General features: G+C 37.6%; 1 protein-coding gene across 8 annotated transcripts in view; it reads left to right on the forward strand.

Moving 5' to 3' along the window:
• EYA4 (EYA transcriptional coactivator and phosphatase 4) overlaps positions 1 to 19,290 on the forward strand; it is a 299,656-nt gene that overhangs the window by 64,379 nt on the left and 215,987 nt on the right. The gene's annotated exons all lie outside the window — the stretch shown is intronic.

The following is a 19,290-nucleotide window of genomic DNA, read 5'->3' on the forward strand; positions in this document are numbered from 1 at the left end:
ATGGCAAAACAGTCCCAGGGCTTTAGGAGGTCAACTTTTTGGTGCTTTAGCCGTTCAACTTTCGGGAGCTCCTGTGTCCGAAATTGAGGGTGCTCTGGCTGGCTCTTAGGTAGCGTTTGTGCCCCTTAATCTCAGACACCTTCCCTCCAAAAAGCGCTCTCCTGGCGGGTTACAAGGTCGTTTAAAATCCTGGACCAAGTTGTCCGGGAAGCCGCAGGGTCACCTCATGCCGAAAATAGTTCCATAATATTCGCGGCTAAGTCACGCTGAGGTGACCGGAAACCCACAAAGTCCTCATGCCAAATTTAGTTCAATGACGATCGTGGCTAAGTACTGCTGAGGACAATTTGTGGGTTTCTTCATGTGAATGGCCGCCAGGGAGCTAGTGTTCGGTTCCAATCGAATGTAGGGAAAGTGCCGAATCAGGGGCACCCAGGGAAAGCTGCTAGTGGTGGCTAGGGAGGTTTAAGTCCCAAAGAGGGTATTTGGATACGGCCCATAGTCCTTGGGCAGGAGGCTAGCTAGCAGGCTCCTCCAGGAGCTAATGGCATAGACACGTTTGCCACAGCTACATTGGCATTAAATTTGAAATCCACTTTGAATTCTCACTTTAGTAAGAATGCTACCACCATAGACTGCCACCCTCGTGTTAAAATAATTCTAGTATCCTTTATCCCAAGAGGGTTCACCCAAGCTATGCTGACAACGGCCCATACCTGAGAGCCCCCTATGGTTCTGCAGGACCAAACCTCCCGCTCTTAATATAGCCTTAATGTCTACAACAAGGCTGCTAACATGTTAGGAAACTCTACTTTAGTTTAACTCTACTTTACCTAATTTAAATGTTTGCCTAATCTATACTTGCGCCCCATGAAGGAACCTGTTTATATGTTTTCATGTCTATACATCTGTTTAATTTAACGCTTTGCTCACCGCACACCTGGCGCTGCCCCACTTACTTAAAGCAACAGGTCTGACTGATTTTATTCACTATGCTTAAATATGTACAACGTTCTAGATGCTACCTGCTAAGAAAAAGTTGTATGGGCATGTTTAGCATGCTAAACATGCCCAAGCCACCTACATGTATATTGCTCTGTATCAATCTGTTAAATGTATGCTTAGCTAAATAGTCCAAGATTCATCTTAATATAAAATGTGCACTGTATACCATGCCACTGTTTATACTGCAATGATAAAAGTTTGCGCTGTTGTGGCTTTCTTGAAATACCCTGTAAACAACTGCACAATAAATATAAAGAATTATATTATTTTTTTTATAATTCTAGTATCCTAGAGGCATTCCTGGGATTTCTCAGTGTTTGTCTTCAATTATTATAAAGTGAATGGACATCACACAGTGGCATCTCAAGATGAGATGTTGGACAAAACTTAAATTATATATGACTGGTTGCTGTTAGGGAGCTGTGTATGATATGTGGCTGTTTGTGTTGTTTATGTGTGTTTTGGGCCTACAGCCACTGCAATCTAATCATTCCCTCATCCATAGATTCATAATCTGCTTATCTTCTCAAGGACCAACCACATTACCCCAATAATCTCATCACATGTAACCACACCAATCACATCACAAAGATGCACCTCACTGGCTGGATCCCAGACACACTCAGACTACCTCACAGAGATAACCCTAAAAATGCTCCCAAAGTAACACAAATTCACAGGATGAAAACATACACAGTCATATTGCCAAACACATGCATATACTACAATAAACACTGCCAGGGGCACATACAGATACACATTACTGAACACACATGAACACAAAATCTGCAGTTTTTGTAAAATGGGTAAAAAAAATAAAAATAAATAGAGGACACACCCTTCACATACAAAGCATAAGCATTTCAACAAGCTAAAGTGCTTAATGGGCCTGGAGTGTCCCTTTAATATCCAGCGCATGATTCTACTGTTTTTAATAGTAATTTTTAAAGTGTATGTCATTGCAGTTAAATATCTGCTCACATGCAAACATGAAATTGCTTAAAATTTAGAATTTTGGGGAATTTACAATTATTGGCCGCAGGCATGGGCGTCCGCAGGAATTTTTCCAGGGGGGGGGGGGCATAATTGTAATGACATCTATGCTTGGCCCCTTTTTGACAGTGTCATGAAGGGGAGGAGCATAGTGATTATCACAAAGCCAGGGTGAATAGTGTTTTCACAACTATGGTGTCAGGAATACATGTTTGTATTCCTGACACTATAGTGTTCCTTTAAGCAAATTAAAGGAACATTCTGGTCACCATGACAACTTCATCTAAATGAAAATGCTATGATGCCAGGAAGCCCCTGGGTGCTCTTTTCTTTAAGGGGTTAAACCGCTCTCAAATGGTTTGACCCCATACGCTTCCTCCAGCTCCAGGTCCCTCAGTGGTATTCGGCATCTGAAACGGAGTGTCAGGAAGTGCAGATTGACGTCAGGCATGGGTGCCGCTGATTGGCAAGAGTTGACAGTTGACGCTCTAAGCCAATCGCTAGTTCCCGGTTCATAATTATTTTTAACTTTTTTATGAATGGGGAGCTACTGATTGGCTTAGAGTGCCAGCTGACCACTCTAGCCAATCAGCAACACCCCTACCCAGCGGCACTCTGTGCTTCCTGACACTCAGTAAATAAAAGTGAACACATTAACACTGATATTTTTTTTTTACCTGGGGAGATGAGAAGGTCCAGAGTTTCCTGCCAGGCCCAGGTACCAAAGCCTTATGATGTGGTGTCCAGAATAAAGTGGAGGGTTCACTCCATTTGTCCTTCCTGCTCCAATCTCCTTTTCTTCTCCTTCATTTGACAGTCTTCTTTTTCTTCTGACACTGTCTTCTATATTTGGCTCCTTCTGCTCCTTTACCTTTCTGCTCCTTTCTGTTTATTTTGTGCCCTTCTGCTCCTTTCTCATTCTGATTCCTTTCTGCTCCTTGCAGACCCTTTCTGCTCCTTCTCCTACTTTAGCTTTGTGCTCCTTGCTGTCCCTTTCTGCTCCTTCTTCAACTTTACCTTTGTGCTCCTTCTGATTCTTTCTGCTCCTTTACCTTTGTGCTCCTTCTGTCCCTTTCTGCTCCTTGCAGACCCTTCCTGCCCCTTGCTGCCCCTGCTCCTTGCATACCCTTCCTGCTCCTTGCTGCCCCTGCTCCTTGCAGACCCTTCCTGCTCCTTGCTGCCCCTGCTCCTTGCTGACTCTTCATTTAGCCCCTCCTCCCCATGCCCCACTTGCCTAATCTATAGGCTGCCCCCCATGCCTCACTTGCCTAATCTATAGGCTGCCCCCCCATGCCTCACTTTCCTAATCTTTAGGCTGCCCCCCCCCATGCCTCACTTGCCTAATCTTTAGGCTGCCCCCCCCATGCCTCACTTGCCTAATCTTTAGGCTGCCCCCCCATGCCTCACTTGCCTAATCTATAGGCTGCCCCCCCATGCCTCACTCCCCTAATCTATGGGCTGCCCCCCCATGCCTCACTCCCCTAATCTATAGGCTGCCCCCCCATGCCTCACTCCCCTAATCTATAGGCTGCCCCTCATGCCTTACTCCCCTAATATATAGGCTGCCCCCCATGCCTTACTCCCCTAATATATAGGCTGCCCCCCATGCCTTACTCCCCTAATATATAGGTTGCCCCCCATGCCTTACTCCCCTAATATATAGGCTGCCCCCCATGCCTTACTCCCCTAATATATAGGCTGCCCCCCATGCCAATCCCCCCTAATCTATATGCTGCCCCCCATCCCTCACTCCCCTAATATATAGGCTGCCCCCCCATGCCTTACTCCCCTAATATATAGGCTGCCCCCCATCCCTCACTGCCCTAATATATAGGCTGCCCCCATGCCTTACTCCCCTAATATATAGGCTGCCCCCCATCCCTCACTCCCCTACTATATAGGCTGCCCCCATCCCTCACTCCCCTAATATATAGGCTGCCCCCCCATCCCTCACTCCCCTAATATATAGGCTGCCCCCCCACCCCTCACTCCCCTAATATATAAGCTGACCCCCATCCCTCACTCCCCTAATATGTAGGCTACCCCCATGCCTCACTCCCCTAATATATAGGCTGCCCCCCATGCCTTACTCCCCTAATATATAGGCTGCCCCCCATGCCTTACTCCCCTAATATATAGGCTGCCCCCCCCATGCCTTACTCCCCTATTATATAGGCTGCCCCCCATGCCTTACTCCCCTAATATATAGGCTGCCCCCCCATCCCTCACTCCCCTAATATATAGGCTGCCCCCCCCCATCCCTCACTGCCCTAATATATAGGCTGCTGCCCCCCCATACCATACTCCCCTAATATATAGGCTGTTTTAACCCCCCCCTCCCCATCCCTCACTTACCTGATCTGTAGGCTGTCTCTGGCTGCATGTGTTGCTCCCCTGCAGTTTCAGTCAGTCATAGAGAAGCAGGGATAGATGCAGCTTCCTGCCCCTGTCTCTCTCCATACACAGCTACTGGCCGGCGCCGGTATTGCAGTTCATTTTAAATCTCACACGAAAAATAGCAGAACAAGCTGAAAAATCCAGGGGGGGGGGGGGGGGGGGGGCAAGTGCCCCCCCTTGCCCCCCCCCCCTGCGGACGCCCTTGGCCGCAGGTATTTTTTCTTGTGATTTGTGTTTCTTCCTGCAGTTAAGTTTACAATAAACATTAATGCTGTTCCCCTTTCTGTAATTACTTTTGTAAAATTTTGAATTTGGTCTTTGTTCTCAGCCCATTATCATTGCTGTATGGGTTGTAAATTATGTTACCCTCGTTTTCATGTTCACAGTGAGCATCAAATTCTAACTCCCTTATTTTTCTCTCTCTTTCTCTTACCAACCCTGTATTACACTTCACCAAAACTGGAAACTATTGTTCCATGGTGAGCATATTTGTCCATTATTTTGTAGGGGTCAAGATTTTGTTCTGTTGATGAACTACGTCTTTCACTTTTCATGTCCATGCACCTCAGACCATAATAATTTGCAAACAGTATTGCACAGTTGCTTCTTCTGACTTCCTAAGTAGCTTTATTCTTTTAATGAACGACAGTACTTGTAGTTGTGTATGCACATTACTGCACAGTTGTTTTTAATGGAAAGCAGACATTTCTCTTTCTAATATGTTGGATAACAAAGTCTGTTTGATTTCCAGCAGCAATTCTATTTAAATTTTTTTTTATTTTTTCTGCATATAGAGTTGCTTTAAAGATTCATTTAAAGCTTAAAGTAAAGTTCCTTTAAAGTTAAATTGTATAATCAGCATATACTATTATTGGTCTTAATGAAACACCCCAAGCACCATAACTACTACAGCTGGTGCTTCCCATTTTAAGTAAAACTGTTTTAGAATGGTTTGACTTCTTACCTGGGTTCCGTTGAATGCCACACCTCACCTCCACTACTGATGATGATTGAGAGCTGGGTTCTCCTAAGCAGGAGCTTCCATTAGCTCTCCTTAGCTGAACTTCGGGTAGCTCACTGGCTGGAAGAGTCAGGTGATCGTGGCAGTTAGCTAAACCCTGTACCATCAGGCTTGGCTCCAATGGAGAGCTTCTGTCTCTCCATCGTCAGTTGTAGAGGCAAGAATCTGCACTTGGTGGACCACAGGTAAGAAATTAATATTCTTCTACAGTAACTCACTGTAGTGGTTATGTTGGTTGTTGTATTCCTTTAAAGCAAAAGCATTTTAATGGCACTTGCCTTTATGCTGCCTGTTAGGAGCTGATAAGCATACATATAGCATGTTAGGACTGTCTTTGTATACCAATGTGTACCAGATAGATTTGAGACACTTTATTAATGGTTTGTTTGTTTTGCCCACCAGTTGATTTGCAGGTCTGTCCCAGATTATGATATATGTAAATACACTATTAGAGACATGAAACATTAAGTGTAATAAGGTGATAATTTCCATGTAATATAATTTAATAATTTCCATGTTACGCACATATATTCAGTGGGGCATCTCTTGAAGAATTACGAATAGCAAGACAAGTAGACACAATACTCCACGTCTAGACTAAGATATCTTTGGAACACAGCCTAGCAAATCTAGTCTTGGGTTTCAAGAGCAAAAATGCAATTAGTATAAAAAAAGCCATTTATTAACTTGCATTTAGTCAAACGTATTGTCGGCCTAATCTATATTTCTACATTCGATTTGATTGAGTTTAATATTAGGCCCCTAGGTTTTTTCTGTTATTATTTATAGACCAAAGTCTGCTTCCTTACTGAAACTTCAGTGTTAGTCTCCCCACTTCCTTGAATTTACTTGCTGGAAGTGGAATTTACTTGCTGGAAGTGTAAGTGTATGTTATATAGCTTTCAACTATTGGCCAGATGTTGGAATCTGTTTTTACAATGCAGCGCCCTGAGCCACACATCTGTACAGAGTGGATAAGTAAACGCTTCATATTCATTTAATGCCATAATAACTCACTGTTATAAAATGTTTTGGTCCGTTTGGGAAAAGGGTTAAGTGTAGACTCCAAATGATGCTTAACACTTCTGCACCCTGCAACAAATAATTTGAACATAATTAGTACCATTTTATACATCCCAGATGGTTAACTGAGAGGCTCTGTGTAACACCTCCACCCCCCCCCCCCCCCCCCCCCCCCAGATGTACACAGGTTGCTTCACATAACTACAGTCACTGTTTTCAGTCCACGTTTAATGTGGCAGTTTACCACTTCAAAATATATTGACTTTTATATTTTTATTTATTTGCAATATGGTGGAGGATATACTGTAAGTTAAAGTGGGACTCAAATCACCAGGATCACTGTGTGTAATGGTTATTTTACAAAGAGGCTATGGGAGCTATCCCACATTTTTGTTGTCATACGTTATAGAGTATTTTGATTCAAAGAAAAACAGCACTGGTAACCCATTGTCTTCGCAGCTGTATTAACAGAGCATTATTAATATCTAATCCATCTGTGATGACTGAAAGCAGTGATATAACCCACCTGCAACAATCTCAGCCAGTTAAATACCGTGAGATGAATCCCAAAGCATCTTTTCACCTTTGCATGGTAACTACCAAGCAATATGGGGTTATGGTAGTTAGACTGCCCTTTTAATGTACTCTGTCCATGTCTTATCTAAAAGCACAGCATTAATACATGTTCAGCAATCTTCAATTGTTCCACTTGTCTCTGCCATTTCTATTGGTAGGCTATTGTAGAGACTGGGATTTTTTTCATTTAATGTAGATTTTTCAGGAATTCTTAAGAAAATTACAGATTTTATGCCAACATTTTGTTATGAAATGCTTTTTCATAAAATGTGACATTTCTTACTAATTCATAATAATTCCCAGTGAAGTGAATAACTTCAGGGATTCTGAACTTGCATTTTAATTTCCTTCTCTCTAACTTCAGGTTATATCTTCTTTTACCCACTATATTCTTACTGCAAAACCTACTGTATCCAAATGATTAAGGTCTCAGAGAACTTAAAAATAAACATTGTGGTCCCTGTATTCCCCTCCCTGCCCACACAAGTAGTCTATTCACTAAATACTGATTTGTGGTGAATTGACAGCTGGAGATTTTCCACTTTGGTTATTTGGGTCTAAATTCACAGTTTGGTGAACAGACCACATGCTAGTCCATAATATTTACATTGATTTGCAGTGCAATGGGGAATGAACAATATATTATTTACAGAATGATGAAAACAGTATATTCGTTTTCTAATTAAAGAAAATGCACAGTTGTGCATTGTAACCCTATATGAATAAAGGCTATCTTACATCACAAAATGAAAGCAATATTTGTAATACTGGTTTTTGTTTAATGTTACATTCCTCTTAAAGCTTTAGTTTGGCCTTAAAAATTAGTATTATTAACCAAATAATGTTCGATTTTAATGTATTCATATAAAGTGGCCTATAAACCCTTAAACATATATATAGTAATAAATTGAGCAGGATCCGAAATACCCCCCATCTAATCCCCTCATAATTAGTTTTGTGATGTTTTGCCCAGTTATAATGTATGGGAGTCCATGTGGAGTTACATATTTCTGGTAGCCTTTTTTTTTTCAATTTAATTTCAATTTTCTCATTTAACTGATATAAAGAACATGCATCTAGGTATTCACAACTTAAAGAATCGCCTCAAGTAAGTAAAATGTAAAGTCAATCAAATATAATTAAAAGCTTTTAAATATGCTTTAAAGCTTTAACGCTTTTTAAATGGTTCACTCCAGCAACACCCATCTACCTATATGTAGAAGTCTGAAAAAATGCTTAAGGTTTGCCTCACTTTGTATTAAGATGATCACTGTAACCTTGAAGTTCCAATTCACAGCTGGAAGATGACATTGTTTGTGAACTTTCTATTTATAAATCATTTGATTACATTATTCAATTTAGGTTACTCTTTTGTTGCCAGGAGAGCACAATCATCTCAAAATATTATTAGAATTCATTTTAAATGACAGGTAATTTCTCATAGCGCTACGGAATCTGTTGGCGCTATATAAATGCCAATAATAATCATTATAAGAGTCCCATTTCCATTTATGGGACTAATATGCTACTAACAAGGTCTTTCAATGGTTTCGTATGAGAAAAGATGAACAGTTTTGTTACATGGGGTTTGTAACTATAGGAGAAGACATGGTTGTACTGAGATTGTTTTGGCAAGTTTGTTACTTAATGAGATCTGTTACTTTTGTACATGTATTATTATTGTACTAGAAGAACGTACAATAAAAAGCCAATACCTAGCCAATTGAGTTCTAAACATTGATTTCAGGGTTTCATGGTTCTAGATCTCTGTAATCTCTAATTACCAGGTGCATTGCTAGGACGGTGGCCAGTATTTCATTATTTTCCTGTAGTGAATGAAAGTGTCCACCTTGGTAACAATATCTTGACTAGTTTACAATGAAGAGGACTGGGTCAAGTTGGCAAAGAGACATGATATTGCCCAGATAAATTAGCACTGCCCTGGATACTTTATCAGCTGTTAATTCGGGCATTTTGGGGGCAAATCTCAATTGACTGCAGATTTGCCTGCTCCTAGCTACGTGAAAGGATGGAGAGTAAATATGATGGTTAAGATAATATGGATCATTTAGTGGAACTGTACTTCAAAAAATTTGGTTGGATACAAAGGGCTCAGAAAGCTTCAAGTGGGAGTTTGAAAAGCAAGGAAAGAGCGGACATTGAAATTAATATTGTTATTGTTTAGCCAATACATTGCAGACATATTTTGTTTTTATGACTTGTTTTCTCTCTTCATAGCAAAGCCTTTTAAATTTGCTTAATTTGTTAAATAGCTAGACAGAGAAAATGGGTTACAGGCAGATATTTAAAGATCAAATATGCACAATGGAACGATTTCATTTGTGTACATGGCTACATGCCTTACGCCTATGATTTAACAATTTTGGTTAAGCCTGAGAAATATTACAAGGACAAATTTATTAGAATGTCTGTTGTATAATTAAAAGGAAGAAAGCAACATTGTGAAAGCACTAATTTCACTTTATCATGCCAATTAAATAAAATTATACTGCCTTGTAGCGTAAAAGGGTAAAATAAAAGTATAATAACCTGCATGTTTAAATAATGCTGGAATGTATGGATTGCTTATATATATTAAATTGCAGTATGAATGTAATTTTATGGAGAGTAAAAATGGAGTAAAAAATGTTCATAATCGTGCTTGGAGATTACACGGACTACTAAAATAAAGAAGTAAAACAGTTTTAAAATGTTTGACTTCTTTTGCTTCAGACTAAGGCGTTACGTGGACTGAAAGTTGCCTCTAAAACTCTAAAAGTGTTTTATCTGATCATAAATCTGGGGGCAAGAGAGGTTGCCCCAAAACAGGAAAAGCTCAAGCCTTCGATGCTGGTTCCTTAGGACAAATACTCTTGGGACACAAGTGGCTGTCCCAGAAGTAGGTGAGAGTGATATCTACCTGTGTGCTGGTAATATACACTTGTGTACTCGCAACCCACCGTTTAGGAGATATGTTGCACAATCAAAGATTCTCTTTTTCTCGGGGAAGGAATAAAATAAAAAACACAAGACGGAATGGACTCCTGTGATTGATGGTTGAACATTTACATTGTCTCCCTCTTTGTATTAATTCTTCAGTCAGCTTTCCTGGCCTTAGATTTGAAATTCACTTTACATTCTCAAGGGTTCACAATTTAGTAAGTAACCGTGCAAGTGAAGGGCTAAAGATAAATGTGCATATGCATTTAACAGCGTAGAAAGCCTAGAAACTTTCCTAATATTCAAGTACTGTTTTCGGTACAAGTTATGTCCATTTCCATTTCCTTTTCATTTTCACATATATGCTGCTGATTAATTGTGTTAAAGTACATTCCAAGCATCATAACCACTAAAACTCAATGTGGTGCCATGAGTGAAACCCATTTTAAAGAGACACTATAGTCAACAAAATATAGTTTAATGTACTGGTTCTGGTGTCTACAGCTACTTTCTAAAAGTGAAATCTAATTTAGTTAATGGAACACCATATCATTAAGAATACAAACATGATTGATGATAGGGAAGCGTTGGAAGGCCAGTTTGCGTGCCAATCACATTTCTGCTAGGGGAGTCATTTGATCTATAGCAGAGTTTAAAACTTGGTTATAGATTCGGAAGCGCCTCTTCCTCACAGCCACTAGAGGTGCATTAACTCTGCAATGGAAACATTGGTGATCCTGGAAAACAGCAGTGTATTCAGCTGCAGGGTTAAAATGATAGGACATTGCTCCAAGACCACTTCATTAAGATGAAGTGGTCTGGGTGCCTATAGAGTCGCTTAAAAGTTTGCATCTCTCTATTTTATATTTAAAGCAACTTACTTTGTGTGTAGCATAAGTGTCGGGATGCATTTATTTAATATAAATAGCTTCCTTAATGTTTACTAGAGAACTCACAAACATAATTGAAACATATGCAACAATACTATATTATTAAACAGAAAAAATTAAAAGTAACATTTAAATAATATGAAATTACTGTTATGTTGATATCTAAAACTAGTGGAAAATGTGATTTATTTATTTTTTAGGAAGATTTTTCCATGTTTTTTTTTAAAAGTGGTTTAAAGCAGAGGATAAAACACACAACATAAACATGTGCTATTTTATCTAATGAAAGTTATACCACCAGTAGATGTGTCTAGTCTTTTTTTTTGCAGACTTGATCACCATAAAGTGACAGCTTTTTAAAGGAGTAAATTACAATTTTAAACACATATACATATACATATATATAACTATGTACATCTACTTTTTTGATACATGAGTACTTTGTTTATATACTTAATTTGTGATTTTTATGGTATTTAATTCATTTTAAATTGCCAAGGAATGTAAGGGATTTATTTCAATGCTTAAGTAATGCAAAGTGATCCCTTGCCAGAAAGTTTTAAATTATATTTCCAGTCCTTCATTTAATACAGCTTATCCTCACACACTGTATGAATGAGACTAAATGAGGACTAAAGGACCCTTCTTTCTCTGTGTCATTTTATTTATTTTTTTCTCTCTGTCCAGCAAAGAATTAACCCAGATAAAGCCAAAACATTAGTATTTTACCATGATAGTGTTGCAGTTTTGTGAATCTGTTTCATAAAGTTCAGTTCTTATTAAGGGTTAATAAGTATATAGGGGTGGATATAAAAATACCCCTCTTTGTCTCATTAGATATATCTTTGCTCAAGGAAGCAAGGTGAAAGGTCAGTGTACTACCCACCTGAGGGGGACTGCCTTGACGTTGGCAGGCGGGCATTCCCTCCAATGGACATTGGAGTAACTAAATGACCTCCATTTGTTTAAATATACATAGGGATTTAGGAGCGAGCACAGGTAACTTTTTCTTAGTTTTTTACTGTATGTATCGGGGCTGATGTGTACTGTGGTCATTGCTGCTGCCCAGGAGTGATGGGAGTGGGCGCAGGACTTGTTTTTTTGTATCAGTTCTAAACAAAATCAGATTATATATAAGAATATTCAATAGACATGAATCTAGCACTATAAGCATTATGCTTTAAAGCCCCACTTAAAGGTAAACTATAGTGCCAGGAAAACAAACTCGTATTCCTGGCACTATAGCTTCCCCTTCTGTCACTTACCTGGTCCAGCGCTGATGTCCCTCGGCACTGGCTCAGGTCCGCCCATGCTCCTTCCACCTCCGCCGGCCTCCAGCGGGGGAGACCTAATGCGCATGCCTGGCAGTGGCCGCACTCACATTAGGATCTCCCCATAGGAAAGCATTGTTCAATGTTCAAAAGTTGTCTAAGCACCCAGAAGTCCCTCTAGTGGCTGTCTGGTAGACAGCAACTAGAGGAGGAGTTGACTCTAGCAGGTAATTATTGCAGTTTATAAAAACTGCAATAGTTATATGCTCAGGGTTAAGGGTGATGGGAGTTGTCACCTAGACCACTTCAATGGACTGAAGTGGTCTGGGTGCCTACGGTGTCCCTTTAATGCAGCCTTACATTGCCATCAAAGGTTGAGCATTATCCCAGTGTGAAACTTGGTTTAATGTTAAGAGACTGCCCCCCTCCGTGTGTTTGCAATGTTAAGAGACTGAAACAGATACTCCCCAATATAGTACACAAAGATCAAATTGGTTTTATATCAGGCAGAAGACCATACAGTTATATTAGAAGGATAATCAATCTTCTACATAAAGCTAATAGAGACAAACAACCTCTTATAACAATTTCAATAGACGCTGAAAAAGCGTTTGGTTGTGTGCAATGGGAGTTTCTGTTTCAGTCTCTAAATGGTTTTGGTGTGGACGGGTTTATAAATAGCTTCATTAAATCCTTATATTCATGCCCCTCTGTGAGGATGGTGGGTCAAAATATACAGGCTGAATGGTTCACACTTAGCAATGGGAATAGACAGGGGTGCACCCTGTCGCCTTTATTATATGTATTAACAATAGAATCATTAGCTATTGAAATAAGAAATGACAAAAAAATAAAGGGATTCAATATTGGTCAAGATGAGTACAAGATCAGTCTATATGCAGACAACATCTTGATTATCCTATCAGATCCATTGGAATCATTGAGAGCTATGTTAAAATCATTTCAAACCTATATGTCCATTTCAAATTACAAATTAAACATAGAAAAGACTATGATTATGCAAAATAATATCAGTACTGAGATCAGTGCAGCATGCCAATATGAATTTAATTGTAAATTGGTAAACAATGAATTAAACTATCTAGGTCTAAGCATTACCTCAGATCCAAAATCTATTATTGAAATAAATTTTATGAAAGCACTAAAAGAGACTAATATTATGTTTAAACAATGGAAAAATATACCCATGTCATGGTAAGGCAGGATAAATATATTCACATCATACATACTGCCTAAGTGGACATATATTTTTAAACATATAGTTCTAATCGTACCAGAAAGCTGGCTCAATTTTAGACATGGGCAATTCATTTCGTTCTGAATGTCAATTCAGACGAATTTCGGGAAATTCGGACATTCGGATATTTCCGAATGTCCAAATAGCAGAATTGACGAATTTCCAAAGTGCTGAAGTGCAGAATTTCCTAAGTGCCAAACCGAACTGCCAAAGTCCCGAAAAGCCGAGTGTCCGAATAACCCAAGTGACAAATTTCAGATTTGCTGAATAGCCGAATTACCGAAGCACAGAATTGTCGAAGTACTAATATACCCAGTGGAAGAATGAAGAATGTTACACTGTATACCAGTTTAAATAAAAAGTATACGCACATAGCCAGGATTCAGCTGTAAGCATTTGCAACACTTACAACAATCAAGTAACATACATTCATATAAAATGTAAGTTACTTAGCCAGCCAATGGATGGGAATGAGTAAGTAGATAACTCCCAAATTCCCACGGTATTAGGGAGCACAGTCATACATTTCTAAATTCATATGGGCAGGAAAAAAGGCTAGACTCATTTATAAAATTCTAACATTAGGACAAGGATTATTATCTATTGGACAAATTATGAGACCAATTTATTATACCATACACATGTTTCATATTTGAAAGCAGCCTTTTCGAAGTCTGGTATAAAATAGAAAGTGAAATATGCAATATGAAAGATTTTGGAGCAATATACATTCAAGATCAATTATTAAAAATAGAACACAGAATAGTATAATAGACAATTTACTACTCTCTTTGCATAAAGTTAAATCTAAATTAAGATTAAAAAATAAAATTATAAAAACTTTAAATAATGAAATAATAACATGCAATATAAATTATATAACACTAAAAAGTTAGAGAAGCAGGTATTGATAAAATCCAAACGCTATTAGAAGGATTAAATTTAAAATCATTTTCTATATTACAAAAAGAGTTTAAATTGCAGAGAAGTCTTTACATATTTGCGTACTGAAATTTATTTAAATGAAGTAATTTGTAAGATACGAGGTAATGCAATGGGAAAAATTTGATGTTTATTTAAAGGGAAAAAAAATAGATAAGGTTTTTTCCATATGTAACAACATAATAACTGATACTCATTATGCGAGAATTATTAAAGCATGGAAAGATGATCTAAAAAGAGATATTAAAATGGAACACTGGTATTGGTGCCTAAACGTTACAAGTAAATATATTTATTGTATAAACTTACAGAAAAAATGATTTAAGGTAATTAATTGATGGTACTTAGTACCCACAAAATTAGAAGCAAGATATCCAGAAAGTACTGAGATCTGCTGGATTACATACATATCTGGTGGGAATGCCCAGAGATAAAGGAATTTTGGAATATTTATTTTAGATTAATGTATGATTTAGGTGCCCCAATTGTGAATAATAGACCAGAATATGCTTTATTGCATATGATAGATAAAAATATAACTGAGAAATATCTAATTCTAATAAATCATGTAATGATAGCCTCAAAGGCTGTTATAGCCAGAAAATGGAAACCGCAAATAAAGCGCAATATACAAGAACTTATACAACAGGTTAAATTAGATGAAGATGGAGGAAGGTTATGAATGGTTTAGTGCAAAAGCCAGACAGCATAATAGAATATATACAAACTGGCTTGCATATTTAGAAAGGTATGAACTTGGACAACAAATGTTATAACCTTGGTCATGAATAGAATATAAAAGTTAACAGAAATACACACCATGTCAATAAGTCCTGAGCAAGATGTATGTCAGATGTCTGTCCAGTGTAATGCTGTTTGTTGTTATAAAATGTTAAGTACGTACTATAAAATGTATTTGATACTTTTATACTAAAATATTATTTAAAAAAAAGATTGTTTTCATAGTATATTCAAAAAGCCATCTAACATCTACAAACTATTTTCTTTCTTTATTTTTTTTTTTTCTTCTGACCTCTCAATAGCAATGGAAATACATAATACAATATAACTAATCACTTTTAAGGAATGCAGCAATGCAACAACTGTTCTAGTCCTAAAACTTTTTTTTTTTTTTCCAATTTTACTTAAAAATCCATCTATACATTTATACATTTCTTCATTTAAAAAAATGTATATTCCATAAATTCTTTGTGTTTGGCTTCTGTGCCAAGTGTGATAAAATCCAAGCTAAGATTTTGAGATATAGGTATATAACGTTTGGGCTGACAGATTTTGAAATGGAGGCAAGGCAGTCAAAAATGTACTTTTGACCTTTGCTAATGTGTATGCTTCTTAGATTGAAATGATTATTGCCAAGTATTTTTCTAATAGTACTTAAACCTTTCCTGCTATATTACCCCTGTAATGTAACATTTATTTTATTTTAAAATTTTAGTTTAGCCAGGGGATTATAATTCATCCTTTTTCATTACTAAATTATGTTGATGTCTGCTATTTCCACAGCATGTGGTGATTTACTGACACTAAAGCAGTGATGTCCAAAATCATACCTGCCAACATTTCAAATGGACAAAGAGGGACATTTTCATTTTAGGGGTGTGGCCAGGGTTGGGGCTGTTCTGAGAATGTATTCTGTTCTGAGAATGTATGCTATTTACACACACTGATTTATGGTAGTACAAAGACACATTACTGTGAGAATGTATTCTATTTACACACACTGATTTATGGTAGTACAAAGACACATTACTGTGAGTGTTATTGCTCTTTAGCTGTGTTATTTACTAGACATGACAACAATATGGATCTCCTAGAAAATAGATACAGTAGTATAGAAAAGAGGGACAGAGGGATTTGGGACCAAATTATGGACTGACACTCCGAAATAGGAATAGTTGGGAGGTATGCTTACCTTGACATACTAGACGTCTAGAAATCTGCTGTGTTGCTCAATCTGCCTAAAGAGCATACCCTAAAGGGCATTGCCACTAAGGTCTGCTTTGGCTTAGTTGTCACAGTTATTGACAGGGTGTATTCCACTTCATAGATGGCTTTCGTGCGCGGCTTGTGCATACTGTTGTTTTTTTTGTTTTGTTTTTTAATGTTCTAAGGAACAGAATATTTATTAAGGGTAATTTTGTTCGAGCTTATAAAACCCTGGCTAAACTATTCTATATATTGTCAACACTTAAGATACTAACAAAAAGTAAGCTAAAATATGTTTGATCTACAAGCATAATTTACAAAGATAAATCAGAATCTCCATCCTTGATATGCTAATTATATATTTGAAATGAGCACGTAGCTACAGGTAAGAAGGTTAATGGAGACATTGTTGACATACATTGCATTATGGTGTATCTCTGCACACTAGGCACATCCATTGCAATTTACACATGCCTATGAAAGTGGGTCTGGCATAGACTAGATGACGAATGGATGGTTGCACAACCACTCACACAATTAATCTTAACCAAATTTCACCACTCGTGTGCATGATAGAACAGTATTTATTCTAATTATTAATAAGAATAGAATAATTCAAGTTTGTCTTACATTCAGAATATGTGGGATGTTGTTTAGGTTCCACACACTGATAACAAACCCACCTTGTACTGGATATCCATGAATTCATTGCTCCATTATATTAGCAACAATGTCCCTGCAGCAGATTATCCCATACCAGTGGGATAGGGGAAGGAGCAATTAACAAGACTATATGAGTGATACAATGCTTTCCTATGAGGGAAGTCCTAATGCGAGCGTGGCACTTGCCATGCATGTGTCTGCAGAGGAGCGGACGTGGAGTCTTAACCAGCGACAAGGGACATCAGTGCTGGAATCAGGTGACACAAGGGGGCACGAGGGAGGGGGGGCACTATTGCCCTTTAAACCTCACAAAGCTGCCCAGTGTGTTAGATAAAATATACAGTTATTCAATCACAATCCTGACTTACAGGGGTGCTGCGGTAGGCAGTATTTCCATCTCTTCTATTATGGGCACCCTACCATTTTTTTACCTCTCACTTATGCATAAACAGATGTGGGAGGCACAACCTCACAGCATATTTATTTTTTTATTTTATTTAATACCTTTGTGACTGCCTGTAAGCTGATTATATACATGTATATATATTTATGCATAATTTTTTTTTAATTCTTTCTTTTATTGAGGCATTTGTTAAATCGTTTATGCATAATTGTGTTCACTGCTAAAACACACATTTGGTGGAAATGTGATATTTGAAAAATATTTGAATTCTTGCACATTGAATGCCACTGCTTGCTTATTTTTGTTAGCATGATTTTAATTATGATATTGATTGCTTCAATATCAACACTGAATTTGTACACTTGGGGAAAATCTCCACATCTAAATTTAAATTGCTGAATTTCCTATTGTAACTTCCTGAATTAAAGTGTCAGGTACCATTCATTTATTGTAAAACCACTAAGTACAATCCATTTGTTGTCACCAGATGCAGTTTGTTGCATTTAAAGGAACACTCTGACATTACAAATAAATGTATTTTACAACAGTGTACCTTAATTACCGCCCCCCTTGTTTTAACTCCTTAAGGACACATGACGGAAATATTCCATCACGATTCCCTTTTATTCCAGAAGTTGTGTCCTTAAGGGGTTAAAGAAAAAGTGCATTATCTGCATAAGCAATGGTGCTGTTTTTTCCAATCTCATGCTTCTCTTAGAGGACCTTTAGGGTCAGACGGTGCATGCTCAGCAATTGCAGCTCTCTGCCAATCAAATGCTTCTCATAGAAAAGCATTGATTACGATGTTCCAATCTTATACTTCAAAAACTTGGCAAGTACGAAACTCACGCTGAAAGCAGAATTTAATCATAAATATTATTATTAAAATAAATCACTTGTTATCAGGACAAAATGGATGCCGTCCACAAGTATCTTTTTAAAACATATTGTATCCACAGGGTTATCACTATTTATAAAGCATTTCACCAAGGTTAACTAAAGGTAAGCTCTGCTTATTTGATGGCTATTATTTCTAATTTCAGAGTTTTGCCTAGACTGCACTTATCTGGGCATAAAGAAAATAATAATAATTATATTAGTAATAATAAAAAGGCTGTGAATTTCCGGCTACCTATTCTTATAGACCTATTGATCGAAGTAAAATGCATAGGTTCTCTTTATGTCCTTTCATGTGTTAGCACTGTGAATTGTTAGGTTTATTGACAATTCAATCTTCTTTGTTTCACTTTGACACCTGATAGCCCATGTTATAGTCTTAGTGGTAATTGTGGTCTCTGCCTTTTCAGGTGAAAGAGGATATACATTTCTGATTATGTACCGTACCTGCAGGCTAACAGACAAGGTGCAGGTGTCATTGTGTGAATGGCATGTGGACCTTCAGGAAACACCGTTCACATAGCAACAGTGTAGTGCATACAGCTTCTAAGTTTTATGGTTTTATGCATTCTAAGTTGTATGCATTTGTTATTACTCTTAAATGATTGAATTTGTGTGTATATATATATATATATATATATATATATATATACAGGGAGTGCAGAATTATTAGGCAAGTTGTATTTTTGAGGATTAATTTTATTATTGAACAACAACCATGTTCTCAATGAACCCAAAAAACGCATTAATATCAAAGCTGAATATTTTTGGAAGTAGTTTTTAGTTTGTTTTTAGTTTTAGCTATTTTAGGGGGATATCTGTGTGTGCAGGTGACTATTACTGTGCATAATTATTAGGCAACTTAACAAAAAACAAATATATACCCATTTCAATTATTTATTTTTACCAGTGAAACCAATATAACATCTCAACATTCACAAATATAAATTTCTGACATTCAAAAACAAAACAAAAACAAATCAGTGACCAATATAGCCACCTTTCTTTGCAAGGACACTCAAAAGCCTGCCATCCATGGGTTCTGTCAGTGTTTTGATCTGTTC

This window comes from Pelobates fuscus, chromosome 2 (assembly GCF_036172605.1).
Source record: "Pelobates fuscus isolate aPelFus1 chromosome 2, aPelFus1.pri, whole genome shotgun sequence".
In the NCBI taxonomy this organism is placed as follows: domain Eukaryota; kingdom Metazoa; phylum Chordata; class Amphibia; order Anura; family Pelobatidae; genus Pelobates; species Pelobates fuscus.